Source organism: Carcharodon carcharias, chromosome 2 (assembly GCF_017639515.1).
Source record: "Carcharodon carcharias isolate sCarCar2 chromosome 2, sCarCar2.pri, whole genome shotgun sequence".
Classification (NCBI taxonomy): Eukaryota; Metazoa; Chordata; class Chondrichthyes; order Lamniformes; family Lamnidae; genus Carcharodon; species Carcharodon carcharias.
In genome coordinates, this window is record NC_054468.1 from 239,650,794 (window position 1) to 239,664,133 (window position 13,340).

Genomic DNA, 13,340 nt, shown 5'->3' on the forward strand with positions numbered 1-13,340 from the left:
AGGAACTGTTTTTGAATGTAGCATCATCGGAACAGATGCGACGGAGGCGAAGGAACTGAGAGAATGGGATGGAGTCCTTACAGGGAGCGGGGTGTGAGGAGCTGTAGTCGAGATAGCTGTGGGAGTCGGTGGGTTTGTAATGGATATTGGTGGACAGTCTATCACCAGAGATTGAGACAGAGAGGTCAAGGAAGGGAAGGGAAATGTCAGAGATGGACCATGTGAAAATGATGGAGGGGTGGAGATTGGAAGCAAAATTAATAAATTTTTCCAAGTCCTGACGAAAGCATGAAGCGGCACCGAAGTAATCATCGATGTACCGGAGAAAGATTTGTGGAAGGGGGCCGGAGTAGGACTGCAACAAGGAATGTTCCACATACCCCATAAAGAGACAGGCATAGCCCCAGCTATGATGCTACATTCAAAAACAGTTCCTCTGACATGTCCTCCTTCTTCCTTAACCGAGGTTTTCCACCCACGGTCGTTGACAGGGCCCTCAACCATGTCCGGCCCATCTCCCGCGCATCTGCCCTCACGCCTTCTCCTCCCTCCCAGAAACATGATAGGCTCCCCCTTGTCCTCACTTATCACCCCACCAGCCTCCGCATTCAAAGGATCATCCTCCGCCATTTCCGCCAACTCCAGCATGATGCCACCACCAAACACATCTTCCCTTCACCCCCCCTTATCGGCATTCCGTAGGGATCGCTCCCTCCAGGACACCCTGGTCCACTCCTCCATCACCCCCTACTCTCAACCCCCTCCTATGGCACAACCCCATGCCCACGCAAAAGATACAACACCTGCCCCTTCACTTCCTCTCTCCTCACCGTCCAAGGACCCAAACACTCCTTTCAAGTGAAGCAGCATTTCACTTGAATTTCCCCCAACTTAGCCTACTGCATTCGTTGCTCCCAATGTGGTCTCCTCTACATTGGAGAGACCAAACGTAAACTGGGCGACCGCTTTGCAGAACACCTGTGGTCTGTCCGCAAGAATGACCCAAACCTCCCTGTCGCTTGCCATTTTAACACTCCACCCTGCTCTCTTGCCCACATGTCTGTCCTTGGCTTGCTGCATTGTTCCAGTGAAGCCCAACGCAAACTGGAGGAACAACGCCTCATCTTCCGACTAGGGACTTTACAGCCTTCCGGACTGAATATTGAATTCAACAACTTTAGGTCGTGAGCTCCCTCCCCCATCCCCACCCCTTTTCTGTTTCCCCCTTCCTTTTTTTTCCAATAAATTATAAAGATTTTCCTTTTCCCACCTATTTCCATTATTAAAAAAAAAACTCCACTAGAGCTATACCTTGAGTGCCCTACCATCCATTCTTAATTAGCACATTCGTTTAGATAATATCACCAACTTTAACTTTAACACCTATGTGTTCTATTGTACTATTGTCGTTGACATCTTTTGATGATCTGCTTCTATCACTGCTTGTTTGTCCCTACAACCACAGCCCCCCCCACCACCTCTCTGTCTCTCTATCTCTCCGCCCCCCCACACACACACCTTAAACCAGCTTATATTTCAGCTCTTTCTTGGACTCAAACTCAAGTTCTGTCGAAGGGTCATGAGCACTCGAAACGTCAACTCTTTTCTTCTCCGCCGATGCTGCCAGACCTGCTGAGTTTTTCCAGGTAATTCTGTTTTTGTTTTGGATTTCCAGCATCCGCAGTTTTTTTGTTTTTATCTCTAGTTATTAGTTGAGTTAGCTAAAGTAGCAGCAAGTTGCAATCTCCTAGTTTGCAGACAAAAGCAGTGGGGAGGCGGTGGCATAGTGGTATTGTCACTGGGCTGGTAATCCAGAGAATCAGGGCAACGCTCTGGGGATCCAGGTTTGAATTTAATAAAAATCTGGAATCAAAAGTCTAAGTCTAAAACCCATTGAAAAACTAATGCCCTTTAGGGAAGGAAATCTGCCTTCCTTACTTGGTCTAGCCTATGTGTGGTTGATGCTTAAATGCTGGGTTGGGCAATAAATGCTGGCCAAACCAGTGACGCCCACATTGCATGGATGAATTTTTTAAAAAATGACTCATCAACTTCTGGAGGTTGAAAGCAAAAGCAGCCCTGTACCCCACAATGAATTCCTGACTTAGCATTTGATTCACAATGCAATTGTGAATGAATAAAACAAAGTGTGTGGTCTCTGGGACGGGTCAGGATGTGGAGCCTCCAGGGCAGAATGCAGGGTTTGGGGTCTCTGTGGTGGGTCAGTGTGTGAAGTGTTTGGGTCTTCTCCAACTTTGGCCTTTTCAGAATCTCTGATTTTCATCGCTCTGCGCTTGGTGGTCATGCCTACAGCTTCCTGGGCCTCTGCCCCTCTCTTTCTTCCAGCCACTCTTTGACCAAGTTTTTGGTTAGTCTCCTTTATCTAATTTAGCTTTTGTAACACTTCTGTGAAACACCTTAGGATGTTTATTACATTGAAGGTGCTATATAAGTACAAGTTGTTGTTGAAACCTTGAACCTTTAACAGCTGTACAGCGTCATTGAGCTCAACCATTTGGTCAGGGTGGGGAGAGGGTAGGCAGTTGGTGAAAGGGAGCTTTAACAAGGTTATGGAGGGGTTTTGAGAAGTGCCAGAATCCAGTCTGCTGATTCCTTGGCCAGGGAAACGTGGGGAGAGTATTTTTGGTGCTGAGAGTCAGAAGCGGGAGACTGTGATGTGGTTACAATGCACCCGTTTGCTGTTCTGGAGTGGTAGAGGCTTAGGCCTGTGCTCCAGCTGGGGCCTCAGAGTGTTGGTGCCTGTGACTGGGTGTGTGCTGCAGTCAGCTGCAGTCAGCTGCTGGCTGCACCGTCTGCTCAGATACTGTGGGCTGGGCTGGGCTGCGCTGTGTAAAGACAGCAAGCGCCCTGTGCCTGGTCACTCTGTGAACACTTTACAGCAGGTTGGGGTTTGACATCAGACGAGCAGAGAGAGAGAGAGAGAGAGAGATACTTAGACAGAGAGAGACACACACAGAGGGAGTGACACAGATAGACAGAGAGAGAGACACACACACATGCACACAGACACAGAGAGTAAGAGAGAGAGACATACACACAGAGACAGAGAGAGACACACGGGAATACACAGAGAGAGAGCGACACACACAGAGCGACACGCAGAGAGAGAGAGACACACAGACGGAGAGACACAAACACACACAGAAAAAGAGACAGAGAGAAAGAGACACAGATAGAGAGAGAGAGCGACACATAGAGAGAGCGACACATGCACATACACACAGAGAGAGAGACACTGAGAGAGAGAGACACCAAGAAAGACAGACATCGAAGGAGAGAGGGGGGAACAGAGAGAGCAACACAAAAAGAGAGAAAGAGACAGATATAGAGAAGCAGACACGCACACACTCCAGCTGCAGCAGTAACCGTGATGAGGTAAGTGTGCCTTGGCATTCTCTGTCTGTCTGTCTGTATGTATGTCTGCTGCCTGGTGTGCTTTGGCCCTATGAGTTTGTCTTTCTGTGTTTGTGTGTGTGTCTTTGTCTGTCTGTATGTAGTCTGGAGTATCTGGATTTTGTGTACAATACTGGCCTCCCTATTTAAAGAAAGATGTAAATGTGTTAGGAGCAGTTCAGAGAAGGTTTACTAGACTTACACCAGGAATGGGTGGGTTGTCTTATGAGGAAAGGTTGGACAGGTTAGGCTTGTATCCACTGGAGTTTAGAAGAGTAAGAGGTGATTTGATTGAAACCTTTAAGATCCTGAGGGGCTTGACAGGATGGATGTGGGGAGGATGTTTCCTCATGTGGGAGAATCTAGAACTAGGGGTCACTGTTTAAAAATAAGGAGTCGGTCATTTAAGACAGAGATGGGGAGAAATTTTTACTCTGAGGGTTGTGAATCTTTGGAACTCTCTTCCTCAAAAGGTGGTGGAAGCAGAGTCTTTGAATATTTTTAAGGCAGAGCTGGATAGATTCTTGTTTAACAAGGGGGTGAAAGGTTATCGGGGGTAGGCAGGAATGTGGGGTTGAGGTTACATTCAGATCAACCATGATCTTATTAAATGGTGGAGCAGACTCGAGGGGCCGAGTGGCCCACTCCTGCTCCTAGTTCATATGTTCGTGTGTCTGTCTGTGTCTTTGTCCATTTCTGTGTGTGTGTGTGTGTGTGTGTGTGTGTGTGTGTGTGTGTGTGTGTGTGTGTGTGTGTGTGTCTGTTTTTTAATTCGTTCATGGGATGTGGGTGTCGATGGCTAGGCCAGCATTTATTGCCCATCCCTAATTGCCCTTGAGAAGATGGTGGTGAGCTGCCTTCTTGAACCGCTGCAGCCCATGCAGTGTAGGTACACCCACAGTGCTGTTAGGGAGGAAGTTCCAGGATTGTTACCCAGCGACAGTGAAGGAACGGAGATTTTTTCCAAGTCAGGATGGTGAGTGACTTGGAGGGGAACTTCCAGGTGGTTGTGTTCCCATCTGTCTGCTGCCCTTGTCCTTCTAGATGGTAGTGGTCGTGGATTTGGAAGGTGCTGTGTCGAAGGATCCTTGGTGAATTCCTGCAGCGCATCTTGTAGATGGTACACACTGCTGCCACTGTGCATCGGTGGTGGAGGGAGTATCTAGGGAGGGGCATGGGAGTCCCTTTTGGAGTCTTACTTAGATTCTGTGATGGACATTGAAGTCCCCCACCAGAGTACATTCTGCGCCCTTGCCACCGTCAGTGCTTCTTCCAAGTGCTGTTCAACATGGAGGGGCACTGATTGATCAGCTGAGGGAGGGCGGTACGTGGTAATCAGCAGGAGGTTTCCATGTCATGTTTGACCTGATGCTGTGAGACTTTATGGGGTCCGGAGTCGATGTTGAGGACTCCAAAAATAATTCCCTCCCGACTGTATACCGCTGTGCCTCCACCTCTGCTGGGTCTTTCCTGCCGGTGGGACAGGGATGGTGATGGTGGTGTTGGGGACGTTGTCTGTAAGGGATGATTCTCTGAGGATGACTATGTCAGGCTGTTGCTTGACTGGTCTGAGAAACAGCTCTCCCCATTTTGGCACAAACCCCCAGATGTTAGTAAGGAGGACTTTGCAGGGTTGAAAGACTGAGTTTGCTATTGTCATTTCCGGTGCCTAGGTCGATGCCAGGTGGTCCATCCAGTTTCATTATTTCTAGTGTCTGCCTGTGTGCGCATCTGCCTGCCTCTGTCTGTGTTAGCCCCGTCTTCGTGGAGGTACTGTATGTAGATTTCCAGAAGGCATTTCACAAGGTGCCACAGCATAAGACCATAAGACATAGGAGCAGAAGTAGGCCATTCGGCCCATCAAGTCTGCTCTGCCATTCAACTGAGATCATGGCTGATCTGATAATCCTCAACTCTACTTTCCTGCCTTTTCCCCATAATTCTTGATTCCCTTACTGATTAAAAATCTGTCTATCTCAGCCTTGAACATACTTAACAACCCAGCCTCTACAGCCCTTTACAGTAAAGAATTCCACAGATTGACTACCCTCTGAGAAGAAATGCCTTCTCATCTCTGTCTTAAATGGGTGATCCCTTACTCTGAGATTATGCCCTCTGGTCCTAGACTCTCCCACAAGGGGAAACAACCTCTCAGCATCTACCCTGTCAAGACCCTTAAGAATCTTATATGTTTCAATAAGGTCACCTCTCATTTTTCTAAACTCCAATGAGTACAGGCCCAACCTACTCAACCTCTCCTCATAAGAAAATCCCTCCATACCCAGGATCAACCTAGTGAGCCTTCTCTAGACTGCCTCCAATGCCAGTATATCTTTCCTTAGGTATGGGGACCAAAACTGTTCACAGTATTCTAGGTGTGGTCTAATTAGTGCCTTGTATAGTTTTCGCAAGACTTCCCTATTTTTATACTCCATTCCCTTTGAAATAAAGGTCAACATTTCAATTGCTTTCCCTATTACCTGCTTAACTTGTATGTTAGCTTTTTGGGATTCATGCACGAGGATTCCCAAATCCCTCTGTGCTGTAGCTTTCTGCAATCTTTCTCCATTTAAATAATATTCAGCTGCTCTATTCTTCCTGCCAAAGTGCATAACCTCACATTTTCCCACATTATATTCCATCTGCCAATTTTTTGCCTACTCATTTAATCTGTCCAAATCCCTCTGTCGACTCCTTGTGTCATCCTCACCACTTGCCTTCCCATCTATTTTATGTGTCATCTGCCAACTTGGCGATAGTACATTCTCTTCCCTCATTTAACTTATTAATATATATTGTAAATAATTGAGGTCCCAGCATTGATCCCTGTGGCACTCCACTAGCTGCAGGTTGCCATCCTGAAAATACCCCCCTTATCCCAAATCTCTCTCTTCTATTACTTAGCCAATCCTCGATCAATGCTAATATACTACCCCCAACACCATGGACTCTTATCTTATTAAGTAGCCTTATATGGGGTACCTTATCAAAAGCCTTTTGGAAATCCAAATATATTACATCTACTGGTTCCCCTTTATCTACCCTGCTTGTTACCTCCTCAAGGAATTCTAATCAATTTGTCAGGCATGATTTCCCCTTCATGAAGCCATGCTGACTCTGCTTGATTATATTATGTATTTCTAAATGCTCTGCTATCACATCCTTTCACAGAATTCACGGAATTGTTACAGTGTAGAACGAGGCCATTCAGCCCACCGTGTCCTCACCGGCTCTTTGAGCATTTTAACCCAGTGCCAATCTTCTGCGTTTTCCCCGTAACCCTGCACATTGTTTCTATTTAAATAATCATCCAATGCTCTCTTGAATGCCTCAATTGAACCTGCCTCCACCACACTTCCAGGCCGTGCATTCCAAACCCTGACTACTCTCTGTGTGAAAAAGTTTTTTCTCACCTCATATTTGCTTCTTTTGCAAAACACTTTAAAACTGTGCCTCCTGGGTCTCGATCCATTTGAGTGGGAACAGTTTCTCCCTGTCTACTTTGTCCAGGCCCCTCATTATTTTGAAAGCTTCTATCAAGTCTCCTCCTCAGCCTCCTTGCCAAGGAAAAACGTCCCAACTTCTCCAATCTTTCCTCATAACCAAAGTATCTCATCCCTGGAACCATTTTCGTAAACCTCTTCTGCACTCTCTCCAGTGCGTTCACATCCTGTAGTGTGGCGCTAGAACTGTACACAATACTCCAGCTGAGGTCTAACCAGTGTCTTATATAAGTTCATCATAACCTCCCTGCTGTTGTGTTCTATGCCCCTATTAATGAAGACAAGAATACTGTATGCTTTGGAAACAGTTCTCTCTACCTGTCCTGCCACCTTTAATGAGTTATGTACATATACACCCAGGTCTCTCTGCTCCTGCACACCTTGGGGAACACCATTGCAAACCTTCTTCTGGCTCGAAAAATACCCATTAACCATTACTCTCTGTTTCCTATCCCTCAGCCAATTTTGTATCCATGTTGCTACTGTCCCTTTTATTCCATGAGCTATAACTTTCCTCACAAGTCTGTTGTGTGACACTGTATCGAAAGTCTTTTAGAAGTCCATACACCACATCAACAGCCTTGCCCTCATCAACCATTTCTGTTACCTCTTCAAAAAGATCCAGAAAATTAACTGGACATGATTTTCCTTTAACAGATCTACGCTGACTCTTTCAAATCAACCCAAATTTTTCCATGTGACTATTAATTCTATCCAAAATAATTGTTTCTAGAAGTTTCCACACCATCGTTAAACCGACTGGTCTGTAATTGCAGGACAGATCTTTACAACCTTTTTGAACAAGGGCGTAATATTTGCAATTCCCCAGTCCTCCGGCACCTCCTTCCCCGAATCCAGGGAACATTGAAAGATTATTCCCAGTGCCTCTGCAATTTCCTCTCTCACTTCCTTCAATATTCTTGGATGCATCTCATCTGGTCCCGGTGCCTTATCAAATTTAAGTACTGACAGCTAATCCAATACCTCCTCCTTATCAATTTTAAGTCCCTCTAGTGACTGAGTTTCCTCCCCTGTCACCATGGCCTGGGCAGCATCTGCCTCATAGGTAAAGACAGATGCAAAGTATTCATTTAACACCTCAGCCATGCCTCTTGCCTCTATGTGTAAATCCCCTTCTTGGTCTCTAATCGGCCCTAATCCTCCTTTTACCAACCTTTTACTATTGATGTGCTTGTAGAATATTTTGGGATTTGCTTTTATATTAGCTGCCAGTTTTTTTTTGGAATCCCTCGTTGCTTCTTGTATTTGCTTTTTCATATCCCTTCTGAACCCTTTGTATTCAGCTTGGTTCTCAATTGTATTTGCTAAGTGACACCTGTCCTAAGCACACTTTTTCTTCTTTAACTGAATTTCTGTCTCCTTTGTGATCCAGGCAGCTCTGGATTTGTTTGTCCTACCCTTCCCTTTTGAGTGAACGTACCTTGACTGTGCCCAAACCATCTCCTCTTTGAAGGTAGCCCATTGTTCAGCTACTGTTTTTCCCACCAACCTTTGGTTCCAGTCCGTCCGGCCCAGCTCCATTCTTGCCCCATTGAAGTCCGCTCTCTGCCAATTGATTATTCTTACTCTGGATTGACCAGTATCCTTTTCCACTGTCATCCTAAACCTTATGATTCAATGATCACTGTCCCCTAAATGTTCCCCCACTGTCACTCTATCTACTTGGCCCACCTCATTCCCAAGAACCAGGTCTAGCAGTGCCTCCTTTCTTGTTGGACCACACTGCTGTAGGAAATTCTCCTGAACACAACCTTGGAACGCTTGTCCCTCGCTGCCCCTTACACTACCACTATCCAAGTTTATATACGGGTAATTAAAGTCCCCATTATCACTACTCTATGGTGTTTACACCTCCATGTAATTCCCTTACAGATTTGTTCCTCTGTATCCTTCCCACTAGCTGGTGGTCTATATATTACACCGAGCAATGTAATTGCTCCCTTCTTATTCCTTAGCTCTATCCAAATCAATTCTGTCCTTGAATCCTCTGACACATCCTCTTTCTCCAGTACTGCAATACTCTCCTTCACCTCTTCCTCTTTCCCTTTCTTATCTTTTCTGAACACTTTGCAACCAGGAGTATTTAGCACCCTGATCTTTCCTTCTTTAAGCCAGGTCTCTGTTATCGCCACAACATCATAATCCCACAAGGCAATCTGTGCTTGTAACTCCCCAATTTTATTAACTATACTCCGTGCATTCACACACATGCAGTGTAACCCTGATTTAGACTTCATTACTTACTCCCTTACTCTAACTCCATCTATTAACTTACTATTCTCTATTTTAGTGCTATCTGCCTCTTCCAAAATTCTGTGCACCCTGGTATTATTTTCTGATATTCTCTCCTGGTTCCCACGTCTCTGCTGAGTTAGTTTAAACCCTCCCCAACAGCACTAGCAAAACGCCCTGCAAGGCATTCAGTCCCGGCTCTGTTTAGATGCAACCCGTCCAGCTTGTCTAGGTGTCATCTCCCCCAGAGCCAGTCCCAGTGTCCCAGGAATCTAAAGCCCTCCCTCCTGCACCATCTTTCCAGCCACACATTCATCTGTCTTATCTTCCTAGTTCTGTGCCCACTGGCATGTGGCACTGGAAGTAATCCGGAGATTACTACTTTAGAGGTCCTGCTTGTTAAATTTCTACCTAGCTCCCTAAATTCCGATTGCAGGACCACATGCCCCTTCCTACCTATGTAGTTAGTACCAATGTGGATCACGACCTCTGGCTGTTCACCCTCCCCCACAAGAATATCCTGCAGCTGTTCTGTGACATCCTTGATCCAAGCACCAGGGAGGCCACAAACTATCCTGGAGTCACGTTGACGGCTGCAGAAACGCCTGTCTGTTCCCCTAAGTAAAGAATCCCCTATCAGCACTGCCCTTCTGCTCTTCTTCCTCCCCTCATGTACAGCTGGGCCACCCATGGTGTCACAGGCTTCACTCTTGCTGCACTCTTCCAAGGATCCATCGCCCTCACCGATATCCAGAATGGAAAACCAGTTAGTAATCGGGACCCCTGGGGACTCCTGCACTACTTTCCTGTTTCTCTTGGACTGCCTCGCGGTCACCCATTCCCTATCTGCCTACTTGCCCCTAACGTGGTGTGACCACCTCTCTGAACGTGCTATCCACGTAGATCTCTGCCTCACGGATGCAGCTCAGTGACTCCAGTCGCTGCTCAAGCTCTGAAACACGGAGCTTAAGCTTGTGCAGCCGGTGACACTTCCTGCACATGGGGCTGGTCTGGGTCACAAGAAGGGTCCACAACTCCCCACATGCGACAGGACAGGTATTCTGCTTGGCTGAGCTGTCCTCCCATGCCTTATCTTTAAACTTTCAAATCACTTAGACTTTTAAATCCTACTTAATAAATCTTACCAAAAAGCACAGTTCCTACTTTTTTCTGAACCTTAGGAATAGAATAAACCGTAAATACTTACTAGATACTCACCAAACAGCTAGTTTCTTCTCCAACCAATCAGATTGCTTCTTTCCTGTGATGTCACAATTTCTTTTATTACTCCCTCTCTTTTTGAAGTCAGCGCGGGTCGGTTCTGAGCAGTTGACAGCTCCGACTCTCTGGCTGCTCCTTCCGCAGGTTAGTGATGTCGGCCGTGCTCCCTTCATCCTATTCTCTTCATGCTCCATTTATCTCCCACACATCCGCCTCTCTGACTGCTCTGCCCAAAGGTGAGTCTTTATAATAGACTGCAACATTTTCCCAATGACAGATGGTAAGCTAACTGGCCTATATTTACCTGTTTTTTTGTCTCCCTCCCTTTTTGAATAAGGCTGTTACATTGGCAGTTTTCCAATCCTCTGGGACTTTTCCAGAATCTAAGGATTCTTGGAAGATTACTACCAGTGCATCCACCATCTCTGTAACTACTTCCTTTAATATCCTAGGATGCAACCCAGGGGACTTATCGACCTTTAGACCCATTGGTTTCCCTATTACTTTTTCTCTGGTGAGTTATTGTATTTATTTCCTCCCCCACTTTTGCCCCATGATTATTTTGTATTTTTGGAATGCTATTAGTGTCCTCTACCATGAAGACTGATGCAAAATATTTATTCTACTCCTCTGCCATTTCCTGGTTCCCCATTATTATTTACCCAGCCTCATTCTCTAAGGCGCCTGTGTTCACTTTGGCCTCTCTTCCTTTTTATATACTTGAAGAAGCTCTTACTGTCCATTTTTATATTACTTGCTAGTTTATCCTCAGAGTTTATTTTCTCCCTCTTAATTATATTTTGGTCATCTTTAGTTGGTGTTTAAAACTTTCCCAATCATCTGGCTTACCACTAATCTTTGCCACGTTGTATGTTTTTTCTTTCAATTTAATAAAATCCTTAACTCCCTTGGTTAACCATGGTTAAGAAAACAGTGAATTACAGACCAGTTAGCCGAACATCTTTAGTAGGGAAAATGCTAGGGTTTATTGTAAAGGATGTGATTAAAGGACACTGGGGGATAACAGGGCACAAGGGGATAAGACAAAATCTACAGAGATCTATGAAGGGAAATCATGTTTAACAAACCTACTGGAGTTTTTTGAGGATGTAACCATCAGAATAGATAAGGGAGAACTAGTGGATGTGGTGTATTTGGATTTTCAGAGAGCTTTTGATAAAGTGTCACATAAGAGTTTAGTGTGCAAAATTAAAGCAGATGGGATTGTGGATAATATATTGGCATGACATTCGCCTTCTTGAATGCTCTATTCAAAAAATGGAACTGCACTCTACCTCGCTGTTCATCTCAAAACTAGTACACATCAAAGCATCCAGACTAGCTGGCTTTAACCCGGTTGAGAAATGGTTATTATTATTGGTTGTTATCCCTTTCCCAGAATCCTTCTTTCTCACTGAGATATAGCTTTGTTGTGAGTCATTGTTATGAGACACCCTTTTGGTAAATCTGAGATATTCAAAAGTCCCAGAGAGAAATTTTAAACAGCGGTCATAACCTATATTTTTTAAATGATATGTTTGAGATGCAACCCTAAATTCAGGTATCAAAACACCAGTTCTCGAGAGATTTTATATTAAACTCAATGAAATAGTTTATTAAGTTACAATACATTAAACACATTTACATGGCTACAAATTACTACGGTCATAACTTTAAGCAAATTCCCAAACTAATCTCCATTAAGGCAACAGCAGCCCATAGACTTAACCAAACACCAGGCAAAGCATTTTCACCTTACAAATTCAAAATGAGGTTCTTTGCACTTTGGTTCCTGTGGAGACAGTTGGAGGCTTACAGCTGCTTTGATCTTACATTACCTTTTCCCTGCACACAGAAAAACTGCTGAAGTTATATCTAGCACAGCTCATTGAATGTAAATTCCCATTGTATCACCAGCCTTTTCTAACAATCAAACCCCTTTCATAGTACCGATTTTATTGGTAATATAAACATATTGCTCGGTCTCTGCTAGCTAGGTGCCAGATTTAATTCGCCTCTTGAATGCTCTGTTCAAAAAATGGAACTGTACTCTACCTCTCTGTTCACGTCTCAAAACTAATACACATCAAAGCACTCAGACTAGCTGGTTTTAATCCAATTAAGATTAAACCTCTGTTTTAAAAGAAAAATATTTTCCAATAATATGTACATTATTTGCTTCATGACCGTCATGAACTATTTTCTTAAATGTCTGCCATTGTTCATCAACCGTCCTTTCTGCTAAATTCCTTTCCCTGTCCACTGCAGCCAACTCTGCCCTCATTCCTTTGTAATTACCCTTATTTAAGTTTAGCACAATTGTTTCTGACCCAAGCTTCTCACTCTCAAACTGAATGCTAAATTCTACCATGTTATGGTCACTGTTTCCTAGGGGATCTTTTACTTTGAGATCATTTATTAAACCTGCCTCATTACACATTACCAGATCCAACATAGCCTGATCCCTGGTTGAATCCATAACATATTGTTCTAGGAAACTGTCCTGACACACTCTATGAATTCTTGCTGGTGGCTACCTCTGCGAATTTGATTTTTGCGATCTACATGAAGATTAAAGTCACCCATCATTAATGTACTGCCTTTTTTACATGCCCTCATTATCTCCTGATTTATTCTCTGCCCCACAGCATAGCTACTGTTAGGGGGTTTATAGACCACTCCCACTAGTGTCATCTCCCCCTTGTTATTTCTTACTTCCACCCATATGGGTTCTACATCAAAGTTTATTATGGAAAATAAAAGCTCATGGTGTAGGGGGTAACCAATTAGCATGGATAGAAGATTAGCTAGCTAACAAAAAATGGGAATGGATTATAAAAACAGGGAAATCTTGCTGGAACTGTACAGGATGTTGATGAGACCTCACCTGGAGTACTGTGCACAGTTTTGGTCTCCTTACTTAAGGAGGGATATACGTGCTTTGGAAGT

At 44.6% G+C, this 13,340-nt stretch overlaps 1 protein-coding gene across 3 annotated transcripts in view; it reads left to right on the forward strand.

The window, feature by feature from the left end:
- The window catches only part of ncoa1 (nuclear receptor coactivator 1), a 131,887-nt gene that overhangs the window by 23,458 nt on the left and 95,089 nt on the right, over positions 1–13,340 (forward strand). Inside the window, exon 1 of one of the 3 annotated variants that reach the window (XM_041216933.1) lies at positions 3,268–3,396. The exons of the other annotated variants lie outside the window; for them this stretch is intronic. The gene's annotated coding sequence lies outside the window, so the exon portion shown is untranslated. Of the gene's footprint in view, positions 1–3,267; positions 3,397–13,340 lie in introns of those variants that run through there. 3 annotated transcript variants of the gene reach the window in all.